The sequence below is a fragment of the Megachile rotundata genome, chromosome 1, assembly GCF_050947335.1.
Source record: "Megachile rotundata isolate GNS110a chromosome 1, iyMegRotu1, whole genome shotgun sequence".
In the NCBI taxonomy this organism is placed as follows: domain Eukaryota; kingdom Metazoa; phylum Arthropoda; class Insecta; order Hymenoptera; family Megachilidae; genus Megachile; species Megachile rotundata.
The window spans coordinates 23,898,394-23,923,426 of NC_134983.1; the positions used below are offsets into that span (position 1 = coordinate 23,898,394).

A 25,033-nucleotide genomic window follows, 5' to 3' on the forward strand; every position below is an offset into this window, starting at 1 on the left:
TGCCTTCTTCTTCTTTGCCCTCTATTCGAGCTACTCGAACGATCCTACCGGATGATTTTCGATTCCCGTCGATTCAACGGTACTTGTCTTTCATTTCATCGCGTTCGATTTCCTGTTTTCGATACACTCGAAATATTTGCTTACGGGATACGGGTAGCTGCTCGGTAAACGTGTATCGACTCGTGTTGGTCACCGATGTTCCTTTTAACTTTGTGTTAGCTAATTAACAAGATCGTACTGTATCTTTTCATCTTCTAAAATAACACAATTCTACCTCGACGATAAGAATTATTAATAGTTCGCGGTTGTTAACGCAGATATATATTTTCTTCTTCTAATTTTAAACGACTTAAATTACCACGTCAATTAACACGTTATACGTATTTTGCACGCAATAAATAACTGGTTGTCTCCTTTTATAATTTTCAATTTTCTACATACAGTCGAGTTTATTCAGTTTAGATCTTTTTTCGTGTTAGTATTCTCAAGAAACTGCTTTATCACATCTTTATCAACGTACAGAACACGTACACCAATTAAAATATAAATACTCGGAATTTCAAGTAATCGTATTTATTCGAAAGAAGAGGTTGTTGGAGAAGACACGAACAAAAGCACGCTAGATTGACTCCAAATGCGAAGTAATAAATAGGCGTTCTCATAAAAGGTTATCAACAAGTAGATACCACAAAGGCACCAGAGGAGAATCTTTCATACGTTCGTATAATGGCCGCCAATCAGTGCGCTACTCCATGATACAATCGTACTTCTTATTCCAAGAAATTCTTATAACAACCTTCCCTAAACTTTTTAAATTTCGAACTGAATTTACCAATTCTAAAATTTTCATATCTATTTATTCGTTCGGCGAATATTCACAGAGCGTAACCTATATCAATTACTTTTGCACTGTCTTGACTCGCAGAAGTATAATTTTCACTCAGAAACGTCGTACATGTTGGTAAATTAATAAGATTTCCTTTTTACAATTCTAACGATGTTTAATAGCAATTAAAGAAACCTCTTCGCACTAATTGCACACTTTACAATCAAACTTTTTCTAAGAATGTTCAAGTTGTAACGCTAATGACTTCAACACTTGGCTCGCGTCTTATCGATTCATCGAGCGTAACGACTACGAAAAACTAGCAGGAAGAAATCCAAAGACCGCTCCTAGACGATGCGCTTCCTCCAACTGTAAAAAGAACGTATTTTTTCATTCTCCTTGCTAACTCGTTCCTCCGTGCTTTTACCCGTGGCTCAGGTAAAAAAAGAGCTCTCCCTCGGTTTTTCGGGATGAATACCGGGATGGTTATTGAAACTAGCCAGCGACCTTCGCAGTGGCCTTACCGCGAGGACATCAAGGATATTCGCTAACAAGGATAACTTATGGTCCTCCATGATCATGCAAATTGGAACGAGTAATAATCTCGAGTAGTAGCGAAACGGGCAAGAAATTTGACGGAGATGAAGCCGTTACATAATCCCATCGTTAAGTCAGCCATCTTCTCTGTTTACCACCTTGAGGTGAACTATAAACTCCTATGCTCGCCTTAGATCACGTACCACAGTTATTAGAGTTACGCTTCAGGTTTTTCGGAGTTGCAGAATTTTTAATGTTTTAGATTTTTAAGTCTGCTCACAAATTTTCTATCTTCAAACATTTTAACATCTTTGTTATTCATACCTAAAATTTAACAAATTTAAAAATACGATACTCGGTTCAGGAATACCATGCATAGGAAGCCATAAAAAAAGTATTGTAAAATATTCTCTTATTTAATTCCAAAGCTAAGCAAAATTGAAAATATATCAACACGAATCTTGACCCACTTGAACCGCGATAAAATCGGCGTAACCCAAGGCAGGAAAAAACAGCCGGTCATTTAATTACCCACGGTGATCCTTCGCTGAAGCCTCGTCACGCTCGTCGTTCGCTTCCTCCGGTTCTTTCAGTTTCGGAAAACCGCGACCTCGAACGGGGTACGAGAAAAGATAAAAAAAAGGAACGAACCCTCTTAGGCAATAAGGCGCGTCCAAGGTCGCGGTCCAACTGACTTCATCCGTCCTAAAAAAGGGTTGTTTTGTGCGTTTTTACAGCCGCATCGAGTCAAGGTCTCGACCGTGGCAAACAGCAACCCTTCCTTCCGTACACGCAGCTTCTGTCATCCCCTTCGGCCTTCGAAGGGTTAACGGGCAACCTCGAGTCTTTTTTTCTTCCGCCGTTGCTCAGGTAGTGATCGAGGGATGGTGGGGGTCGAAAAAAGAGGCACGCCGCGTTATTAGGCGTTTTTGAAGGAGCAAGGTGACGGGTCGGGTAATAAGGCAGTAGTTGTTCGCGTCCCGTGGCCAAAAGAGAGACCTTGGCTGCTCGTAAAGGGGTAATCAGCCCTCGACGGACCGGACCTTGGACCGGCGATCTTCCTCTCTCGTTTCTTCGGTCTCTGTCCCGTGCGCCGGTGTGTATCCGTGACAGGGTTTAGGCTAGCATCACTGTGTATCGTCACGCCGCGCTTCTGTCATTCTGTCGACGAGGTTTGTCTACGAAACACCGGACGTCAACGTCGTCGTCTTCGTTCCTCGCGAAATATAAACCTACTTGTACGTCGTCGCCTCCGGCATGCGACTCTTACTCTGGAACGACTGCACTGTTCAACTACCGAACCATAGTGTTCTTTCGTTATCTCGCACTGTCGAGCTCAATTTTGACCAACTTCTTGTCGCTTCCCTTCTTCGATGTGACTGCCACAACACACCATGCGGGCAACACGTGATTCGACGTGCAAAGATAAGTTGAAAATGTCCATAACATAATCTTTCTAGCATAATTGAAAATACAATAGATTTTTCTTTGACAAGACTTATCTTTTTTATCTTGTGAGAATTGGAAGAATGTCAAACTCGTTTTTTATTCTAACACTTTGGTTCATTGTTACTCAGCTTTCGAATCTGAATTTTAGTACTCTATTCGCATTTCAAATTCTCATATTCGAAAATCCTCCTACTTGAGTTCGTATTCAAAATATTTGAATATCAGATGCTAATAATATTCGAACGTTCAAATTTCGGTAACGGTCTTCTGCATATGAACTAACCTAGTAAGGAAACAAAACCCGTAGGAATTGAGGAAAAAGTGGTAGGCAAGTTACGTTTGAAGAACATATTTCAGCACACGGACGAGACTCAGCGAAGACAGTCGTTGGCAACACAGTAACAGAGTACCCATACTGTTCCGTACATTTGAAAGAACAATGGCAGTCGTTCCCAGCTCGATGCATAAATGTATCTTACGGCGTGCAAACGTGTCGTGCGTTCTGTGTCGGCGTTGTTTGTAGACGGAGTACGATCAACGAGAGTGGAGGAATTTTGTTCTCGAGGAGAAGTCTCGAAGGTAACGTTCTAACGGCGACAACTACGACTTCTCTGAAAACAACGGATGGAAACAGTGATCCAATTAAACGAGGAACATGGCAGACAGGCAGTCCAGGGGAAAATTGAAGGCACTGCGAAGAGAGGAGGACCGGAGCCAGCTGCGAGTCGCAATTATTTCTAGTCCCATATCCGACACACGCGTGACATGGCCGCCGTCGCGTCGACGAGGGGTCATGGTTGTACGAGCTACCAACTTGGATCTACTATCTAGTAGTTTGTTCGTTCATCGAGCCGCGTGTGTACACGACAACTTTTCCGACGGATTGTGTTACGTGTGTTCCGTTCTTGCTTCGCGTTGCATTTTGCTGCATCGAAGGATTTCTACTCTGCAACTTCGCGCATGGCGGATTAGGTGTCTTTCGGCCATGCGACTCATGCGATCTCGGTGAGTGATTTTATTTTAGTTATTTAGGTTAGAGCTGCACAATAGCATTCCAACTGTTCGAAATATTTCGATTACTTCGAATCGTTTATTCGTTACTTTACTCCTGCTGGAATATATTAGTCATTCGAGTTATATTGCTTAAACTCTACTTAGACATCGATATCGAAATATTTCAAATACCTGAATTCTATTGATAAATGTTTGAAACTTGATCATACTCAAGCAATATTGGAATTTGCTTACAGGTATTTGAATTGTATTTCATTCTGCTCATACTTAATAGAAATTGCATTTATAAAATATAATTCTACTTGTACTATAAATACGAAGGTATTTTCCTTAGAAGAAATAGAATTTCTGATTCAATGATTATTACTAACCTAATAATATTATTGACCTAAATTTTTAATTAGTATAAAAAAACTAGGGTTAGCATTACTGAATCTAAAAGTGAAACTATAATCACTGAGGAAGGATTTCCTCAGCATTGCAGTTAATTTTATTAGGGATATGAAAAGCAACCGATACCGATATTAAGAAGTGCCCACGTTCCAGATCGTTGGTCGCTAATCAGTTCTTAAGTGGATAAGTGATTAATTATGAATCGGCAACAGGGTGATGAAGATAGTGACGAGGCGATAAGTCCTATCCGTGTTGACGTCGTTATGGTTCTTTATCGTTTCCGTGGCCTCCCTGTATCTTCACAGAAAATAACCATGAAGTTCATCTAAAATTTTCTATCGAACCTTAATTTTAAAATAAAATCGTATCTTAAACTGAAAGTTTACTGACAAACGCTTTTTATTAAAATATCCATTACTATTATCATTCATCATTGTATTCACATTACATTCGAATATTCGAACTATACGTAAGATAATTCAATCTTCCTGTATTTTCCACGAGTAGCAGAGCCGAAGCTAGTTTTCACATCGCAAAAACCGCCAGAAAACATTGTCAACTCCCCGGAATACGATTGTAGAAATCGAAACACCGTTTCTCAAAAGTTTTCTCCCTTTCTCCACGCGAAAGTAAGATTCCCTCCGATGTTACATAAATAATACGACCATTATCGAACTCTCGATCGAACATGTCGTTTAGTATCAATAATCGAAAGGCGAACTCGTGAAACTTGGAAAATCTATTCGGTCGTGCTCCGTCTTCCTCGAAGCCGTTTCCTCTCTTGCGTGTTTTCCCGATACGAGGTCATCGATTGTCCCACATTCCGTTTTCCATCGAGCAAGTATTCCATTCGCGAGGAATATTCTCCTCTGTCCGGCAATAAAAATACGGAGAAGAACGTCTGCTTCTATCGTACGCTTCATCTGGCATAGGACAGGATTTCACGATTCGCGTATTACGAAAGCGAAACGATGAAATTTGCGTCACGATTATCGCCCGTTATCGTCGTTATCCCGCCGATTCATAACACATCGACGCTCTTAATTAATTTTGCAATACCTCAGGACGACGGCGACGAGCAGTCGAAGCTCGTTTTACGAGCGTCCCGTTCGCCCATCAAACTTTCTCCTTTAGAAAATTACGATTCGACGAGCAATTAGCGTTAATGGTTATCGGTAATGCGTACAGGATCGTTCCATCATTTTCGTTTAACGTCGATGTACCGATACCTTCTTCTTCTGCCTCCTCTTATTCTTCTTCTTGCTCTTCTCTGTTGCCACCCTGAAGAACCTGCTCCAAAACGACTGTAAATTAACGTTGACTTAACGATGGCGAGTACATTGTTATTAAAGAGTAAAATATGTACTCGACCCGGAGAGAATCTTTTTAGACCCTCGTGAAATTACTGGTCAGTTGAACGTTGCGTTATCCAAAAGTGGACGATACGTATCTTCTTCTTCTTCTTCTTGCGCTGTTCGTTTCGGTAAAAAGCACCGTATCGGTTGCAGGAAAGATACCGTCATCGTGGAAACGTGACAAACTCGAATTTGTTGGTGTACCAGGTAGTTTCTTTATCCTTAATTGCCGGGACTCCAACGGTGTAATATATAAGTAGATGACTCTCGAATAATACGATACTCGAATTGCACGCTAAAAAATTATGGCGATTTCTGAAATGGAGTGTACGCATTAACACCGGTCGAGTTTAGCAAATTACACGATAACGGCTCGATATTAATCACTGGACGGTGGGTCCGCTGAAATTGAGATAATTTAAATTTATTATAATACGAGACTCCACACATTTTATTTTCGTGCCTGAAGTTTTAGATTATTTATTTAGATTATCGCGTACGCACCAGCACGTACCTTTTTACCTCGAAATATCGACGGTTAATTTAAACGCCATTACGTGCCCGCAGGTATGGATTATAATAAACATTAATAACAGCTATTTTAATATTTGCATAATTATTGAGTCCTTTCAAAGTACATTAATACTTATTCTCCATTAGCAAAACAATCCTAGTGACCCATACGAAGGTATAACATATAATTTTTATTTAATCAAGAATATATATGACACCCTTACATTAAAATTTGAATACGTAATTTTACCTGAAACAGTTTTGTGTGCATTCAACATATGTGGGTCATAATTAGCATCAAAAGACGAAACGTGTAATTTAATACACACTTCTCGCTTTCTTATCTTCGCAGTAAGGTAAAAGGTTAATTCAAGTTTGAAAAATAAGAGAACAATTTAAGCACATCGTTTCTTCAATTTCGAGTTTTTCTTCATTCTCAATTCGCCAGGTCACAACCGGCTCGAAAATGTGTATTCCACAAACGTATTTCTCAGGAACGAAGCACGATTTCGCGAAGTCACTTGTTGGACGCCATACCGGAGCCGGCGTGGCCCTAGGACAAGTCATGGTCGTCCTCACAGACACGCCAGCACACACTCGCGAACGGTGTGCGGCCATCTTACACGCAGAGATACGCTCCATTTGGGACCCATCTTTGAACTCGTAGCTTTTGTGGGTTACATGCCACACCGGTCAAAAATTCGAGTTTTCACAAAATTATATTGAAAGATTAATCGTGACTTTTTGTTGACAAAGGTGTTCGATCACTTGCAACATTTTGTTGTGTTTGAACATTTGGAATTTGGATACATGAACAGTTGGAAACTTTTAAAAATTCGTATATTTAAAAAGTTTAAAATTTTGTACAATTCATCTTCTAAAATTGAAAACAATTTACACATTCTTGTCCTTACTCAAACAAAACTTTTATTGTAGCCTAATACTCAAGTATAACATATTGCGGATACAATATAAAATAATATTGCAAATACAAGAACAACATTGTACTCTAGTGTACACGACTCTAGTCTGAATATCTAGTGCCAGAGAAATATGAAAGAATAAAGCTGGTCAGTGATAACTCGAGAAAGATACATTCACCCAAAGAGAATGACTTCATCCGGGGAAGTGAAATCCGCGTTGGGTATCTTGAGAATACTTATGGCAGTGTGAACGCTTTATAGAATCGGCTGTGCTGTTTTTAGTTTCGGAGCTTCTCAGAAATAACCAACGACCTCGGTTGGATGCATCATTTCGGTACACGATCCAGCTATCGAAAGCGAAGTTTTATTTCAAAAGAGCAACATTCCGCTGCTTTGTATCCAAACTATACAATACATAAATATCTTTTTATTAGGGGCCTTGGTTACGAGCGATATTAAACCTAAAAAAAGAAACGAAGAACGATTGAAGTACATGGGATCAGATTTTAACCTCTTCAAGGTCTGCGTAAATGCAACACTTAGTTAATTTATTCTTTATCGCGATTCCTTGATCAATTTATTCGTGGTAGAATCTGAATTTCTACTCTGCACAATTTACTGTGTATTACCATTTATTTAATGTCTGTAATATAAACTTGGAAATTATGATTTTGAAGGGACCAGTTCTGTTCTAACTCTAATCAACCATCTTTTCCAAATACATCTCCCAGACCACAGAAATCTGTTTTCCATCACTCGCCTCTAGGAAAAAAACCAAGAAAAAAAAGCTGACGACGAACGTACTCGTTCCGACAGTCCTCTCGTTGTAGAAGAAATACATTCGAAGAGTCAGAAGGTTCCAGCAAAAGGGTTTAATCCGATCTGAACCGAAAGATTTTTTCGCTCGGTATCGAAGCCTCTCGGACATACCGGAACCGCATGGAACGTGACAGAGAGAGAAACAGAAAAAGAAGGAAAAGACTATGTGGACATCCAACGAAGGGACTTTCGTAGCCAACCATCGCAGTTAACGGTTAGCCAGGAAAAGAGAGTCGTTGGTGAGCTGTTCAGTTCCAAGGTACAGTGGTTCCGGGGTGCTGCGCCCATTCCACAATCAGATCCTTTTCGGTCACCGGCAGCAATTTCAGCGAAACTGTTTCGCCGAGTCTTTCACGGCGAAAAAAAAGAGACGGAGGGTGGGTCAGGATATCCTCCGCAGAGAAAGGGGAGAGATTTGACAATCGCAACATCCGTAGCAGGGCGAAATTAGGTGGGCGTGCTTGCCACGCAGAAAGAACGATAAAAGGGATTCACAGCGATTCTCGGTGTTCGTTATTTTGCGTTGATAAATGCCTTTATGCAAATCGCTTTTTCCATCGTGCCAGGTGATCTTCATTAACATCGGACGAACGCTAACCGGTACCGTAAATAACCTAATTTATACGTGTTTTATACACTCCCTTTATTTTCTACGCTGGCTACCTTCGAGACTGTCTTGCTGCTGGACAACGTTCGCTAAAATGTTACTCTACTAGAATAACTTTATACTTTGGCAGAAGCGCTCATATTCACGAATGTTGCATTTGTGAGATAGTTGGGACACTCCGAAATGGGAACTGGTCCAATTAGCTCGGGCTCTATTCATAAGGGTACTGTAGACACCTTCAGGTTTTTAACTAATCTTATCAATTAATTGTCTTGACGTTCCAATCTTCTATAAACCTGTTGAACCTTGGTTTATAACACCCAGTCACGCTCCTGACATTATGGTTCAAATGTGACGAGCCCACATTATATTTGCAATCGACTAAATCTTAATTCGAAATAAACCTCGCATTTCGACTTTCTTTACTTATCTTAATATTGCAGTAGTAATTAACCCTGATGCAATTGTCCTGATGCAATTTATCAAAGAATCTTACGCTCGTTAAAAGTAGATTCTCAGTGAACGATTAGCGTTCGGAATCTGCTGAAAGACGATTCTCACTATTATTAATTAGACAATTACGGGTAATCTTGTCGAGCGAATCTGATCGTCCATTTCCGTTGTTGGTTCGCGCTCGTGCGGTTTCTAATTAAGCACAATAAAAGCGCGTACACGTGAACAGCATGAAGATAAACGGATACAAAAAATCTTGTTAAACGAACGGAAAACACAATGGTACTCGTGTTTCTCCACGACCTGACACTCGAAACAAATCACCAGCTGCGACAATGGATCCGTAAGCGAGTTCGTTAAGAAGCGGCAAAAAGACGAGGACGAAGAAGAGGAGAAGAAGAAGAAGAAAAGAAACGGGCCGGTGGCGTGCTCGAGGTCGGTTTATTAAATGTAAACGGCTCACGGAATTCAACGTTTGCTTAACCGGCAAACTGTTATGAACTAATAAAGTGCTGAACACACGCGACGAGCCGTATCTCGGCGCAGTTTATACGAATAACGTCGACTTTCACCAGGGATTTACTCGATGTTCATCGCGTTAAATGGAAGCTCGATGCGTTTCGCGGGACTGCTGTGTATCATCTCACGGGAAACGACAGTTTCAGATGGTTATTGGATAAATGATACGGGGATATTGGTTCCGAAGATGCACTGATAGTTTCTGCGTTCGCCACCAGAGGGATCATCAGCGAACCTCTTACAACTCTTCGTACAGGGTGTCCTCTTCGATGTGATATTACCTTATATCGCATTTTTTACATAGATCTATTCACCTAATCTGTTAAAACATTTTACGAAATTTCGATACTGGTGCTTGAGAATTTTAAAATTTTGAAACTTTGAAACTTTTGAAGAGCGAAACTTGGAAGAGACTTTGGGTTTTTGCATTCTTAAACTTTGGAATTTTACGATGTTGACTTTGAAACTTTTGGACTTGCAAAAAATATATGATAAGTGGTAAGTCATAAAAAACTACCGCTCTCGGAGATTGATATCAAATCATTACAATTTAAGAATCATTGATCGCCGTAAGTTTCAAGCTGGTGTTTAAAATAATAACTATTAAATTACAGAATTTGTCAAAGTAGTCTCTTCGAGATGTTTGCATGCTGTTGTCGAAAAGAGAAATGATTGTATACATTCCCTGTTTATTTTTAATTTGAAAGTAAACACGCATAGCTCACCAGTGTTATTAAAATCAGAAAATAAAATTTCAGAACAGCTGATATTTCAAGCATCCTGTCACAATTTAACACACTTTACACTGGGAGTTATAACCGTTTAAAGGTTCGACGCTACGGCAGAGTCGTCTGTTAAATTACCAAACTATTCAAAAGATGAATACTTAAGAAGGCGCCTGTGTAGCTGCAACGTTTTATAACACGCGAAAACCGCGATCAAGATCGCCAGTTCGAATAAAGGCTCGAGATATCGAACCTCGCGAAGTCTCGAGCCCGACTCGAAGAACATTGAACTTCGCAAAATCGCGTCGTTCACGACTTCATTCCTTCTGTAAGCGACGATTTTACGAGCCGAACGTTTTCGTGCCTGAGAAACTGATTTACCAACCGGTTTTCGTTCCAGCGAAATTTTGCAGAAAGCCGAATGCGTCGATAACCGTTGAAAGAATTGTAACGAATGTTATTAGCTTTACGGGAGAACGGAAATGTTAATTAAATACAATAAGAAATGTATTCAAATAGAACAAATTACACCGATAAAATATGCACGAGGTTTTACTACATTTTCATTGCAAATCATACTGAAAATAGAGTTTGTTTATTGCTTTTGAAGGTTAAAGTCGGAAAAAAGGATTGTATAAATGTCTTGTCAACATTGGAATACAAAATGGCCGAGCTTTGGTGGACCAATCATTTAATCGCTTTATAATCATTAAACTTATTGTCTATGAAATATTCAAGTAGTGATATATTATACAGATTAATTTACTTTAAACACTCTGTACGACAAAGCAAAATTCAGGGAAATTAGCACGAATCATTCAAAAAGCAGTATCCATTTGCTACAATTTGCCCAATTTATATTCGAAAGCATTGGAGGACAATTTCGAGGGGGTGAAACATCGATGAAAGAAAGTTTTGCTCCCTTGTAACGAGAAGCAAGGAATAATCCTTATTGCGAGAGAATCCTATATTCCAGCCACGATGGCTAAGGGCGTTCGCCACTCCTTAGACACCCCTTGTCGCGTGTGCTAATTGTCGCTGCGTTATTTACGATGCCAGGCGTCGTGACGCTAGGACTCGCACGTTTCTCGAATGGGAATGTGGTTAACCGATAGAGCAACGGCGGAACGTGGTTTTACGAGGTTTCCACTTCAAACTACACCCTAGGCCTCGATTCGCGGAATCGAGCCGTGAACACCCGCGCCCTCGATATACGATAAATCATCCCGTGAATGGCCAGTCGCGTTTACAATGCTGCTTAATTTCACGTTAGGCATGTGTGGAGCCATGTGGAAACGCGAGTGGCTCCGATCGTTGCCACCAATAATAAGAATAAGTTACAGAGTGTTAAAAGAAAGAATGAATTTATGAGCTGAAAGGGTAGATAGCATGGACAGTTCCGCTATGGACTGTCTTTTATGTGGCACGTTGTTTCCTTCCACGGAGTTCACGCATGATGACATATCAAAATTCATAAACTGATCAATTTTCAAATTTATAAACTTTTGTACTCGCAAATTGTTACACTTTCACATTGAAATTTAGTAAACACGCAAAGCCAAGACAATAGAATCTTATACCTTCCTGTCACGTATAAGTCATCGTTAAAAAATAATTGTATAAATTAATTTTTGTTCCATCCCTCATATATTTATTTTTAATCTAAAAGTAACTGCAAATCGAATGTAAATTTAACGTGAAACGCGCTGTATAGTCAACATTTTTTATTCTCGCTCTCACAGTGTAGCTTTTCGTTTACAGTTGATCGTCCATTTAAAGTACAGAAAACGAACCCTTGTTTTACGACTCTCGGCTTTTAACCGCTCTCATATGTATTCGAAATAGAAGGCCTACGAGTTTCAGTTCTCTATTTACGAAACGAGCGCAAAAATGGAACGGGCATCATACTGTTTCTATCTTCGTCGTTTACATTTTGCCGACCTCGTAACGAGCCTAATTACGCGTCACAATGAAGCGAAGCAGGTATAAGGTTGTCGAGCAATCATTTTGACTTCTATTGTTGTAAAGCCATTCACTGATGGGCAGTTTATTTCTCGAAGATCAATTTATGTGGTACTCATTATCTCCAATCAGGTGAAATTAATTAACGAACCTGCAGGTGGCGTCGATTATTCGGGTTGTGAAATTTTAAACAATTCGTCTGTAATTATCGAACGTTGGTGGTCTTTCGATACAGATGAAACAAACATTCGCAATATAGCTTTCTATATTAATTCTCAAAGTGGGTCATTTGTAACTGATGATAGAACTACACATGTGTAGTTCTATCTACTACTGTAATATTAGTAGTGGAATTTATTATTTACAGATAGAAGTATATTAGTGTCAATAATAATCTATTTGCAAATAATAATGTTTAAGATGTTTGTGTAAAATTTCAAGAGAAATCGATGACACTGAAGTTTCCAGATACACGGGGTTAAGCGCGATGGCGACGCTAGCGTACGCTTCCTTTTATTTGCAGCTGGATTTATGATCACGTTCATTGAATAAACCGCGCCCACTCGCCACTATTTTTATCTGCTCGCGATCATGAATCGACGGTATCCTGGCAATTGTCTGAATTGCGAAATCCATCGAATCGATTGAAATATGCGGTTACAGTGCACATCTGAAAGGATGTAAACCTTGACATCATTTAAATCTAATCTAACCTTTAAATCTCTACGAAAAATTATTTCGTACAAAATAAAATAACACTTCATCTTCTTTTATTTATTTTAAAAAGAGCAATTCGACTACCGAAAAAATCATAAGTTAGAGAAAAATGCATGAAGCGTTAAACTTCAAAATCCACAACAATTCCATTACCCTTTTTATTGCGAACAAGAGAAAGAAAAGAGGAATACACGAGGACGGTATAGCTACGACACGGTGATCGTTGGCCGCATAAGGACGGGGCTGAAAGAGGGAATTCAAAGCGAAAATCCTTGGCGAGTTTTAACGGGAATATACGCATGCTCGTTCCCAATCTTTATCAAAGGATACGACGATCCTACTATCCGACATACGAATCCTTTCCAATATAAACACGAGTCCCTGACAGTGCTTGCTTTCGATGGCGAAAGAATTCGTGTCTACTCTCTCTTTCTCTCTGTTCAGTCTCTTCCAACGCATAGTTCAACCATTTACGTTCCGTGTTATTGCTATTATCCGCCGGTTATCGTAAGTGTGTTTAGCGATCTAAAATTGAGCGTACGCGTAATGCACCCGCATATTGCTTCGTTTTTTCTTTAGAGCAAATGGAATAACTTTGCACGACCGAAGAAAATGTTACATTTGTTGGACAGATTATCAATCGAGTTGTTTGAATACTCTGTTGATTTAGGAGGAGATATATTCTTTGACATCTGGGGATCGTCATTTTGTATTAAAAACTTTCATGAATTGTTTAAGTAGCCATTTTGTATCGGTGAGTTAGATCAATCAGAATGGAAATCATTTCTGAATGAACATCTTACACGGAGACGAGCGCGTAAAAAGTTCCACGCTCGAGGAAGGACGAAAGCTTCACGTTTATGGCTTACTAAAATAGCCGTATACTCCATTAAGTGACGTCATTTAATGAGCCGCGTATTAATGCAGTATTTATAACAGTTCCCGACTCGTAAAACCTTCTGGGCCGATTCCATAAATATACCAACCAGTCCAAAACGTTTCCCTATCTAGCATTAAGAATTTCTTCTAATCAATGATTTACAGAAACTTGCATATTTTTTATATAATAAGTAATGTCTCTTTCTAGACATTTCCTAAACAGACTCCGTCTTGCTTCAGATTGTCTCTAAATCTAAATAAGTTCAAAGGCTTATATTCTTTCTAGACCTAAGTTTTCCAACGGTTTATATTTCCTATAAGTCCTATGTTTAATATCTTGGAAGCTCGCAAAGAGAAAAGAGTAGAAGAAAATGTCGATGGTGGAACCCTTTCGGTGCTCGCAGTTGAAAATATCGTTTTAATCGGAGCTCCAGCTCTAACGCATAATTACGAGCGGCTGGTGGACGAAGGTTCCCCGAAGAGGAGGGCATAAAGTCAGCAACGCGAACGAAGCAACGTTTAGAATCACGAAAGTTGGCAAAAGTTGCGTCGGAGCGCACGAAAAGGAAGCGAAAGGGGATGAGGTGCGCGAAGGTGGACCACGAAGTGGCGGGAGAACGCAGGACCGAAGTGGGAAGAGGTGGCGGTGTTACACGGAGCGAAGGACGATCGGAGGGACGGGAAGAGAGAATCATGGCTGCAGAAGAGGTGGAAGAGGGCAAAAGTTTCGATCGTAAACTGAATGGAGGCAAAAAAGGAAAATTACATTAAGAAACTCGAGCGTAGTCTGTGCGATGGTACTCGATTGCTGCTGTTGCTGGTATGCGTTTCTGCTGCTCCTCCAATGACTCTTTGTGCTTTTTCTTCTTCTTTCGCCTTCGCCCTTTTTCCACTAATTCAGAACGCTGCGAGTAATTGCGATAATGGACAGAGATGGCGGTAAACGACGCTCTTCCACTTTCAACAACAGCGATTGTTTCGCAGATTCGAAATGAAGAAACTGATCGCGACGTTATGCGAATTTGTGGCTCTTCGATAGCTACATTTTATCTATTGTGACTAGAATCGGTTTCCGTAACCTATCGGTAAAACTGAGAATAGCTATGTAAATTCTTGAATTTGAAAGTCTGAAAATTTGACAGACTGTAAATTTAAAAATTCGAAAATTTGGAATCTGAAACCCTGGAACTTTGGGGACTAGAAAGTGCATTAAGCGAAGCAACAATACAGAACTTACAATATAAATTTATGTGAAGTATTAAGTAAGCGAGTAAGTACTAGCGAGAAAGTCAAAATCCCTCTACCGGCGAGTATGAGAAGTACAGACTATTGGCTAACGAAACAAGTCGCGTTTCTAATCTTAATTTTACAACCCCGTGTCCAGTCGAGCAAGGGAAAAAAGGTAGGCGAATCGATGCAAGATAAAATCGACTCGATACTAGGGAATGGATATCGGACGCGTTTAGCGAGCTTATCGGCGAAGGAGAGGATGTTAAGAAAGGGAAAAGCTCGCACGACCACTTAAGCATCCAACGCGAGAGAATTTACGTGTCGGCGGGAACGTCGAGGGGATGTAGACGAGGCGGAGAGCAGCGTAAGAAAGAGACGCAGGATGGTCTGCATATAAAGTGGACACGAAATGAAGCTGGTTACGTAGGTCGGTTGGTAGGATGGCGTGTGTCGGTACGCCTCTCCATGGAGCCAACCTCGCCTTTTTACCTCGATGTACGTACGTTATTTCGTTTACATAGGATCCACGTGCAGGCGAGCGTGCAAACGCTGTCTGAATGTACAGGTTGTTGCAAGGAGAACACTTTTTAAATCGCCGTGAGAAATAGAAAATTCTCAGTACTGTAATTGCAGTTGTAAGTACAGGCAGACTTTAAACTGCGTACGATAATATCGATTATTAAGGATCAATTTTGTAATCCTATTACTTGATTTTTTTCGTAAATCATCTTCTCTTTAAACAAGTTTCAATTATCTGACTGGGATTAGTAGGAATTTTACAGAGGCAAGGTTACGTGAATGGAGCTAGTTACAAAACAAATATCAAGATTTAGTTTCACGTTGAAGTACATGTTGCTTCACAATTTTCTTATAAGAGTTACATGATATAAGGGGATATATTATGTAGTAAATTATGAGACATAAATTATGTAGAACATTATGAAGTATAGTCCCAACGTTGGAAGATGCAAGAGTTCGTGCTGGCATGAGAATTAGTATTATTATTAAACTGAACCAGTGTCGAAGACATTGAATAGAAACTCGAAATCGATTGCACAAAATATTCAACTTATTTCAACACGCAGAATCTATGGCTCTTGTGCGCATATTTTGAATCATCCAGCACACGTGCATCGTGCAGAAACGAAGAAAGAACCGCGTACGATGGGCAGGGCAGAACAAGCCAGTCAGGTCAGAGAAGAAGGGAAGAAGGAAGTTAGGGGAACGGGAAGGGGAAAGGGAGAAGGTCGAGGCTTGGTTAAAAGCGCGCAGGGTGCTCGCAATGGCCGACGATTTTCAACTTTTGCTATCGCCTAGCCGAGAATGGAAAATGGAGAATCCCGACGGCTATATATACATACATACATACATATATATATACATATATATATGTATACGTTGAAGCTGAACTCATTTACTTTGAAAGTTTCCTCGAGTGCCTGCCGGCTCTCTTTCCACCCGCGTTTACTGTTTTCTCTATCTCCTTTTCATCCCTGTTGAGCCCGTTACCTTCGATGAGAAGATCCTACAACGCCGAGAAAGATCGTCGTCGTTCAAACGCGTTCCCGCCGATCATCGATGGAGATTTCATGGATTTCAAGAATTAAAGGATTAAAACGATCGATGGAGTGAGAACGATCCGTCCAATGAAGTACCAGTGAATTTTCTTGCCCCAGAACACATCTCGGTCACGAGTTACCTACACATCGCTACGCGGTATAAGTACGCGACATACTTACACTATGGTTATAACCCAACCATGTGTTACACAATTAATCTACCATATGTTACTGCCACACTTTTCTATGTATTATGCGTTATGTATAATACCACCCATATGTTGTATGTCCACGCGTTATGTACTAGGCATGTGTCGTACACCAACGTGTGGTAAACCTACGTGTAATGTATCTACATACAGTATACCTACATGTAAAATATCTACATATAGTATAACTAACTTGCACCCTACACCTGTACTGCACTTCTAAATATAAAAATCTGACAATCTGTAACTTATACTAAAATTTAAATACCAGAAGATATGAACTGCGCTTTGTTCAAAACACAGTGTCCTGCCCGAAGATAAAGGCGGCATCTCTATAGACCGAAGATATCGATGACACTCCAGAAAATACGCATTACCGTACCTAATAATCGCGTACCGGCCGAAGGCATGATGGCGGAACAAGGCGGGGCTCACCGCGAATATTTCTGTCCGCTTAGGTAACTTAAGAGAGGCTGCAAGAGAAGCAGAGAGTGAATGGAGCACGTTAGAGAGAAAAAGAGATATTCAGAGGTTCAAGGAGGATTGGTTCTATGATCGTTCTCCGATTCGACCAGAAAAGGAATTTTACGTCCTGATTCTATCCCTTCGTTTCAGCAAGGGCTAATTAAAATCACGAGCTGACGGCACAGTTGTCGCGGGAAGCGAACGATGCACGCGATTCGACAATTTATCCTCCGTGTCGTATCGCGAGCGCTGCTATTATTTCGCGCCGGATTGTTCATGCTTGCACCCCATCGGATATCAAGCTTTAAGCCGCGCCTTCAAACACGTTGACTTTCCAAACGACACGTTCGCGAATGAGATAGTTTAAACGTACAGTAAATTCTTTGTTACATTATCACGGACGATAATTTGTAAACCAGAAAATTTCTGGAGACTGACATAATACTTAAAGTTTTATGACTCTCGTCAGACACATAAACTTTCAATCGTGACATGTATTTAATTTATTGTATTGAATTGATTTGTAGCAGTCATTTGTTCCAACACATTTTTCTACTACTATTTCATTTTAATTTCTCGTTATCAGTTTGTTTCAATTTAGAGTGTGACTCCTAAGTAATTGTCTTAATATTATGTGAGAGATTTGAATAATGTGGAAGATTTAAATTCTTAATGGATAATTGCTGCTTTATTTTGAATTCCTTTTAGTCGGAATTCATTTCATTTCGAATCCTTTATCGATCGTTCGCTTCGATTTAAACGATACGTAAATAGTCGCGTTAACTTCGACGTAAGATTTAGATAACATAACGTATTATAAATGACGCAGCTACATAATTAAGGATAGTAGAGATCGAAAATAATTTCGCAATATTACGCATTCCTTCTAAATTGAATATCATACGAAGGACTGATTTATCAATCCTCTACACACGAGCTTTCAACATGAAACAGGAACTTCAGGAATATTACACGACACATTTATAGAGTCTAAATTAACCTTGCAGGCATTTGTAGGTCGAAAGTTCAGCAACGTTCGCAACGATCTCGGACGGAGCATTAGAATCACAATTTAAGCAAAAAAAGATGGTCTTCAAAGGAAGCCCGAATTTAAACCCTGTTAGCAAAAGGAAAGAACCACCTATAAATGGAGATATTAAGTAATATTAAGTGCAACGTGATGTGGATGGAATTGCACAATTGGGTGCAATGGTAGCTACTTTTGGCTGAGGAAGTCGAATATCATATTCTAATTTTTAAATCTACAAATTCTCAAATTTACTAATCGACAAATTCTCAGATCCTCATATTTCCAAATTTCTAAATCCATAAACACTGAACCTTCTAAGTATTCACACTTCCGAAGCTCCAAATTCAGAACTTCTGAACCTAATTCCCAACTTTCGTAATTCCCTAAGTTTCAAATTATTAATCACGAAAAATTTCTAAACGTTTCCCAAAGGAATTCAGATTTGCTGACAAGTGTACATGCACGGTCAGTGCACTCTGTGGACGAAACAAGTTCGCGCCATCGCGATTACAGATCGTTCTACACACGCCCATTAATTAATTATTCGAAAGGCATTAAGGACCTCCGGTGTTCTCCAGTCGGAGCCAACATTCTCGTATCTGATACTGCCAGTTATCCTCGCTATCGAATCAACGAACATAACTATCCGATAAATAAAAAGAAGGAAAAAAAACGCGGTGGTTCGTTGGAATAACTCGAAGCCGGTTACTCGGATAGAGTGGTCGTGACATCAGGTGGATGATGGCTCGCAAACGACCCGCAGTTCCTCTCTTTCTTCCGATATTTCGCCGATCGATATCGATCAACGTCCCCGAAGCACGTGTATCGCGTATTTTTCTATCCTTCGTTACTTTACGTCATTTTTTTCATCTCTAGAACCGTTTCACAGTCTACGCTCGTCTACGTCGTTTTCCACGAGGAGACCCTCTCGCTCTTTCATTTTGGCCGCCCACAATCTTCGATGGGCGAGGATTATGCTCCCCTTCCAGCAGCAACCAACCAAATCGCCCATTCTCCTCCAGGAATCTTCCAGCCACTGCTCTCTCGCTCTTCTTCTCGCCAGATATGCTGCGAGCTGATTTGCATATTCGGGTAGGTTAAATCTAAAAACGGCACGGAATGCACCGGGCCCTGATAATGTCGGATAGAAGGTAAATTAGTTCATAGCGATTCGCTGGTAAAAAGATTTCGCGATTCTATGAAAAAACGTCAGCAGATAGATGACGTAACTGCATCGAAACGCGAGTGAAATTTTATCGCGCAAAGATGGAGCAAGAAAAATGGTTGATCGGTATAATTAGAAATTTTATCTGGATCTTTCTTAAATATTCAGATTATAAACTTCACCTGATTTTACAGTCTTGACTTTACTTTGATGGTAGCACATTTTCTGCATTCAAATTCTTGTTATACTTATCACTGACGGAATTATATTTGAGATCTAATGTATGGTTCAAAATTATTAATTTTCAGTATTTATGAAACTGATGACTGTAAAAGTGTACAATTATAAAAATCTGTTATATTTGCGAATAAACACCATAACAAGGAAACAACATGCAATGGTATTTCTATAATCGTTTTCAATGAATTGAATAAACAGTGACTACTAGTCGACGTACTTAATAACTACGAACGTATGAATCATGATTAAATACCATTACCGTGTCGTCACGTTTTATTCCTTTCAACAGTATAATTAGTAGTAATAATTTACTTACATTCATTGCATATCTATCGTGATTAAATGTTTTCATAAATACGTCCCGCGTATTTAGTCAATTAAATCGTTCAATGTTAATATTTTTTACAAAATTTCGTATATCAAAATACTAGTTTGATCATTGTTCTTATATTAGGATATTCATTAACAATTATAATACAGGTGAGAAGTTAAAAGTTTTCATTAAGTTTTTATAGCCATCTGATAATTCGTTAAGGTTATCAAGAGTCATGCAATTAACAACAAAATAAGAGGAAAACATTAACTTCTGTTTATACAATTACAGAGAATCGTAGTGGTCAACAAAGAGTATCAGACTAAACTGTATTAAACGTCGCATTTGGAAATTGATTTATGTACAATCTTACAGATACCAAAATATTCAGTATCTCAAATTCACACATTGATATTCCTATATGTCCCATAACTAATTTATCTTAGGTACTAATGAATTTCAAATTTTGATTTATCTCACATAATATCTTCCACTGATAGATTTGCCTTCCATAATATCCTCCTTAACCCGTATCCTGTAACCCAGGCATGTCGACATAACGCACACGCACCTTTTGCTTTAATGGCACATATAGATTACAAGTAGCGCTAATATTTGCCTATCCAGCAGACGAACAGCAGCAACGGAATCTAACACGAAGGCTCATAGATTTCCCGAGTCAACGGTGATTTACACCCGGTACACGGTTAGGACCATAAAAGTTGGATTTTCGTCCCGGAGAAGCGACAGTTCCCGACCAACGAAACGATTTGGTTTGCTAATTGACCAACACAGGGCGAGTCAACAGTCTCGTTTACGGATTCGTACCTCGTGTGATCGTTTCACGGCCATTGGTATCGCGTTTGATCGGTTCGTGTCTTTGGGAAGATCGATGTTGCATCGTACGCTCCATGGCAATCGAGCTTTCGAGCAACGTGACATCGCAATTTCCCATTCTTTCTCCTGTTTTTCCCTTCTATCTCGGCCACGCAAGCTCTCCGTCGTGCAGGAACGACCCGTGGACTCGGACGAATTCAATTCCTCGGAGACAGATGCATTCGAGTATACAACCTTCCATTATCTCCCGAATACGATTGAAATGTTTACGTCCACTTCTTGTATCATGTTGCGTCGTTTCTGCGTTACGATTTGCATCGTGTGAGACCGATGGAAAGCCCGGATTCCCGTGAGAGAACCCATACGTGAATGGCTTTCGATATCGTCTCGATACGACCTCGCGTCTTCTCACTGAAACTCGGGGCTGAATTAAACAAGGTCGTTCGCTGAAACGTTCCTAGAAACTTCGCTTAAATCACCGAACGTCGAGTTTCAAAACGTGGAAAGTCCGACGTGATTCGATAACGCGAACATCGTGTTCTCAAACAACGATGATTAACACGTTCGATCCCGGAATAACAGGTGTAGATCGCCGCTATAAAGCACACGCGATTTCCAGTCTACGAAATACGTCTCTGTGCAGCCAAGATTTAGCGTAATTGGTCCTCAGCGCTTCTGGATCTCCCATATTCGTGGATTTTTATGTCCCGCCGATTTTATGACGTTCTAAAAATCACAGCTGCCGTGGAATGTGTTTTTAGACTCAGTCGAAACCGAAGATGTTAAGCAGAAAGGATTGGACGTTTCAAAATATGTGCATCTGTACACCCCCCTAAAGATGTAAAAACGTGCTCTAATAAAAAGTGTATTATATCAAATTTGCTCGGAATAACAAAATCAATTTACAAACCGCATGCTACTCGAACAAGTCCGCAGATTGTTGCATGCCCGCTCGTAACTCTCCCTACACTTAGTCCAAACTCAATTTTAATTGACCGACCATAGTTTAGAGCTGTAAATTCTCGCAACAATTACAGCAGCTAAATCATGCCCGCCCCACGTGCACTTAAATTAACGATCAGATTCTCAAGCTCTAGCAAGAATTTCCGAGGTGTCCGTCTATAAACGTCATAGTCGAATTTATGAGCAGGCTTCCTGTGACTTTTGACGATCCTCGGTCTGTACTCCGTTCGCTTATCATTAGCACGATTATATTTTTTACGATGACTTTTACTAGGCCGAGATTCGAACGCGGAATACGCGTAATGCCCCCTGACGTGATTTATCGCCGGCTACCCGATTTTCCTAAGAAAAGACGTCGTTGCAGCCCGAACGAATTCGAGATACGATAAAAATTTCACGAACGAACAACGGAATAGGAAACGTCGCGAAAATCGGCCAAGTTCTGACGAACTTTCTTCTCTACAACGGAATTAAAATCGCGTCGGACGTCGTCGGGACGAACAACCACTTCCGCTGGTGGAAAATTCATTCCGGGGAAAGACGTACGGTTCAGACAGGAAGTTCGGGGTAGTCACAGCTGCCAACCGAAGTTCTCCGCGATGTCTCCAACGTTTCACTGATCGACACGTGCTCTTCCGGTTTCCGGAATATCAGATTCCACAGCAATTTTTGAACCCTTTTCATCTGGACTCGTAAACATAACGCGTCAACAGGACCCTCGTAAAACTTAACCGAACCAATCCAATTATTCTATATTCAAATTTAAGAATAAAGTTAACATCTACATATGTAACTTCACCTTTGCGGAAATTTAAGAACAAATTAAACGTTCATATATATACATAAGTAACTCCGAAGGTGTTAATATAATTCCGAAAAGCAGTTTCGAAAATCTCCACGATATCATAACCCTACTAATTTGCACATAACTATACGAAAATCGTTCAGTTATCTGCAAAATCACTGAAACATTCACCCTTGTAATTCACATTAATTCGACAAAATCTTTGATTAACCGAACGGCTAAATATCTTACAAATTCTTGCAATCGTTTCGATAATAAAATTCGACAGCGATTGAATCACTCGATAGTTTACTGGAAAAAGTACGAAACTGCAGATTCAACCCTTATGGTCGATAATCCATGTTCTCCGAAAACGCAGCAGTACGGCGGTAATATCGATGCTATACGATTAAAAGCTGTACACGTTAAACGAGAGATTAAGAAGTCTTTTCACGAGTCAAGACGTTTCGGTACTTTAGTAGTTCGTGGCGGGTCGATTTGCCGGGGAAAAGGGAAAATTATACGTACCTCTTCGTAATCCGGGGTCCTCGGATAACCAGTTCCTTTCCGGATTCCCCGGTGTCCAATCTGGTAATTAAGAAACGGATAAAAATCGATATTAACACCGACTGTCCGATACCGGTTTCCAACGGCGATCGGACTACTAATATTTTGCCGACTTTATCATAGCGATGCACCACCTGATTTTTATGTTTTTATTTTTTACCACCGTGCATTTCTACCCCTCCGTTTTATCTCTATTTTATCTGTACCCGTTCGTGGTTCCTTAGCACGAGGCAAAATTACTGTTCCATTAATTAGATCTCACGATGCGAGTGGACTCGCATTAATTGACGGTTAAACGTACGGATAGGGCTTTCGAACGCAACATTTTGGTTCATGACGCGTCACATATTAATTCTGCAGAAATTGCGTGTATGGAAAGTATGCCTTCAAATAGCTTCACGCAAAAAATAGGGAAGTTTCCGAGAGTAAATTTTAATTTATTGTGCAAAGAGATACTCGTACTACAAGCACCGTGTAAATTGAGAACAGGTTTATTGGATGGCATACGTTCAAAATATGTCATACATCTAACCATTTCAAACAAGAACTCACGAAAATTTAGAAGAACGAAATTGCTTAAAAATTTTCCATTTCGAAACTCTACCCTGTATCCTGAACACGTAAATCATTATCAATATATGTCATATATATACAGTTTTAATAAACAATAACAGAACAAAATGTTTTCCAATATGAAAGGTCGAAAGTAAAAATAACGTTATCTACAGCACTTTACTGACGGGAGTAAAATTGTTGTTACGTAGGTGGAAAAGGCTGTTGCCGATAAGAACGAGCCCGTATCATTTGTCAAATGAACCGAATCGCGAAATCCTTAGATAATTGTAGTCGAATCCTCGGTTGGTCGTTAGTTGGCTCGTTTCGTCGCCTATAAAGCTAGGCGTGATAGCCGGGGAAAAAATGCGATTGCGAACGCGTTCCCCTCGGCGCGATAAATTTCCATCAAAACGTAAACCCTGTAGAAATAAACCTCCTATGCCTTATCCTGTTTCCTTGCGGCAACATGATAATTCTGATAAACTCGACTAATTTAAGTGATTCTATTAATACATTTGTATACAATGATCAACATTTTCGTGATGATCTTTGAACCTCGCTGACTACTTCACGGCTATCACGTTGATTATCAGTTTATTTGTACGTTTACCATTAAAACGGCGAAAGCGTTATGGACGTCACGATGTAATATCTGATTTGAGTTATTTAGAGCTCTGTGTGCTTAATATGTATGCAGAGATGCAAATAGAGGTGAATTGCAAGACACATTGAAACTAACTGCTAAGAAGGAGGATAGTTAATTTGTAAATGCAGATAATAACGCGATTCGCGGAAATAATTTTCTCGAATTAAAAAGTCGTATGTATTGTTCAGATCCCGATTGAATATAAACATGTCAAAGCTGAGCGTATATGTGCAAAGAGAATACGTAATAAATTAACCGGGTAGATAAAAATATATTTGAAATATTGCATAGTTCATATTTAGAATAAAGGCTGAAATGGCTACAGCGCATGAACACGGTGAAATATTTCACCCCTTTATATGAATTTTATTCATTACTTTGTCTCTATCCCTCGTTCGTTGCTGAAGGTCCCCACATACAACTTGAATATCATTACGTCAAGGTGTAAAATCAAATTGACAGACCACTTATCGCGATTATCAAATTTGATAACAAGCAATGCAAATAATTTATCACTTTAAACGTAAACAATCAATGTAAATAGTTGACCACTTCAAACCTAAATAACCAACCACTTTAAACGTAACTAACCAATCTAAATAATCAACCATTTTAAATCCAGTTTAAGTTAAGTAATGCCGGCATGCATTACCCACAAGGTTAACTCAGTTAATGGTTAATCGAAATTCACTAATTGACAGGCTGGATGAACAAACGTTACGGTACACTAACCCTAATAGGAAAAGTCCATCTACTTACAGTGGTATCGATGTAAACGA

The 25,033-nt window shown here is 39.8% G+C and overlaps 1 protein-coding gene and 1 long non-coding RNA gene across 5 annotated transcripts in view; one reads left to right on the forward strand and one right to left on the reverse strand.

The window, feature by feature from the left end:
• The window catches only part of LOC143264619 (uncharacterized), a 392,045-nt gene that overhangs the window by 188,702 nt on the left and 178,310 nt on the right, over window positions 1-25,033 (reverse strand). The gene's annotated exons all lie outside the window — the stretch shown is intronic.
• Window positions 3,571-25,033, forward strand: part of LOC105664359 (uncharacterized) — a 38,181-nt gene continuing 16,718 nt past the window's right edge. Inside the window, exon 1 of the long non-coding RNA XR_013040651.1 lies at window positions 3,571-3,817. This is a non-coding gene — a long non-coding RNA (uncharacterized LOC105664359). The remainder of the gene's footprint in view (window positions 3,818-25,033) is intronic.